This window comes from Lontra canadensis, unplaced genomic scaffold, assembly GCF_010015895.1.
Source record: "Lontra canadensis isolate GAN:19392208 unplaced genomic scaffold, GSC_riverotter_1.0 scaffold4, whole genome shotgun sequence".
In the NCBI taxonomy this organism is placed as follows: domain Eukaryota; kingdom Metazoa; phylum Chordata; class Mammalia; order Carnivora; family Mustelidae; genus Lontra; species Lontra canadensis.
In genome coordinates, this window is record NW_022630998.1 from 13796158 (window position 1) to 13798485 (window position 2328).

The 2328-nt window shown below is 40.1% G+C and overlaps 1 pseudogene; it reads left to right on the forward strand.

The window, feature by feature from the left end:
• Positions 1–395: 395 nt before the first annotated feature.
• On the forward strand, positions 396–1814 carry LOC116863751 (annotated as a pseudogene).
• The last annotated feature ends 514 nt before the right edge of the window (positions 1815–2328 follow it).

Here is a 2328-nt window from a genome sequence, read left to right on the forward strand (position 1 = left end):
GTTTTTGTACATTGTTTTATTGAATCACAGGTACATCCATTTGTTTACATAGTATCTTTGTTTTTTCCCCCATTCCAATGGCAGAGTTGAATAGGTATGACAAGGACTATATGGCCCACAAAGCCTAAAATATTACTCTATGGCCCTTTACAAAAAAAAAAAAAAAAGTTTGCTAACTTTTGATCGCTTTTGCAATAGACTTTCTTAAAGGAACTTTTTATTTTTAAACAATTAAAAGGTTTTCAAATAGAAGGGCTTTTTCCCCCCCTTTTCCATACTGTGTCTTTTCTGAAGTGGACAATAACAAATGGACAAAAAGCTATAGCTGTTTTTTCAAAATGGGTCTGCCACCAGAACACAGGTGTTGTGAAAACCACTGTTAAACCTAAACCAAAATGGGGAAGGGAAAGACTCACAACAACATCATCGTCATTGGACACGTAGATTTGTGCAATTCTAACACTACTGGTCATCTGATCTATAAATGTGGTGAGATCAACAAAAGAACTATGGAAAAATCTGAGAAGGAGGCTGCTGAGAGGGAAAAGGCTCCACTAAGTTTTCCTGGGTCTTGGATAAATTGAAACTGAATGTGAACATGGTATCACCATTGATATCTCCCTATAGAAATTCGAGACCAGCAAGTATTATGTGACCATCATTCATGGCCCAGGACATAGAGACTCTATCAAAAACATGATGACAGGCACATCTCAGGCTGACTTTGCTGTCCTGATTGTGGCTGCTGGTGTTGACGAATTTGAAGCCGGTGTCTCCAAGAATGGGCAGACCAATGAGCATGCCCTTCTGGCTTATACATTGGGTATAAAACAACTAATTGCTGATATTAAAAAAACATATTCTACTGAGTCACCCTACGGCTAGAAGAGATACAAGGAAATTATTCAGGAAGTCAGCACCTACATAAAGAAAATTGGCTACAACCCCGACACAGTAGCATTTGTGCCAATTTCTGGTTGGAAAGGTGACAACATGCTGGAGCCAAGTGCTAATATGCCTTGATTTGGGGGATGGAAGGTCAACTGTAAAGATGGGAATGCCAGTGGAACCACACAGCTTGAAGCTCTGTATTGCACTTGGACACCAACTTGTCCAACTGATCTTGTATCTACCCATCCAGGACACCTACAAAATTGGTGGTATTGGTACTGTCCCTCTGGGATGAGTGGAGACTGCTGTTCTTAAACCTGGAATGGTGGTCACCTTTGCTCCAGTCAATGTTACAACTGAAGTAAAGTCTGTTGAAATTCACAATGAAACTTTGAGTGAGGCTCTTTCTGGGGACAGCATGGGCTTCAATATCAAGAATGTATCTGTCAAAGATGTTTGTCATGGCAATGTGGTTGGTGGCAGCAAAAATGGAAGTACCAGTACCCACCAATGGAAGTATCTACCTTCATGGCTCAGGTAGTTATTCTGAACCATCCAAGCCAGACCAGTGCTGGGTATGCACCTGTGCTGGATTGTCACATAGCTCATATTGCTTGCAAGTTTGCTGAACTGAAGGAGAAGATAGATTGTTGTTCTGGAAAAAAGCTGGAAGATGGTTCCAAGTTCTTGAAATCTGGTGATGCTGCCATGGTTCCTGGCAAGCCTAGTGTTTTGAGAGCTTCTCTGACTATTCTCCTCTGGGCTGTTCTATTGTTTATGATATGAGACAGACTGTGTGTGCTGTGGGTGTCATCAAAGCAGGGGACAAGAAGGCAGCTGGAGCTGGCAAGGTCACCAAGTTGGCCCAGAAAGCTCAGAAGGCTAAAGGAATATTCTCCCCAATACCTGGCACCCAGTCTTAATCAGTGGTGGAAGAATGGTCTCAGAACTGTTTATGTCAGTTGGCCATTTAAGTTTAAGAGTAAAAGACTGGTTAGTGGTAACAGTGCATTATAAAACCTTCAGAAGGAAAGGAGAATGTTTTGTGGACTATTTGTTTTTATGAGTATGTGTGGAGTTTTAAGTTCTTAGTTTTTAAAATCTACTTTTTAATGGAACCAACTTGACCAAAAATCTGTCAACGAATTTGAGATCCATTAAAACAAAAGTTTAATGAGCGAGGAAAAAAAAAAAAAGCTATGGCTGAAAGTGTGATTCTAAGGATGGTACCAAGTGGTAGGCAATTTTGTACTGTTGGTTTATGCCTGCATATACGTTGTTGATCTCTCAGCTGACTTATACACATTTCCCTTAGTTATAATCAAGTTAGATGTGCCTTAATAATTCTGTATCTTATAACAGGCATGTACTAGAAGGCAATTTATTTTTGAGGCAATAATGGCACCTTCTATACCTTAAAATTTGTAGAGACTATTC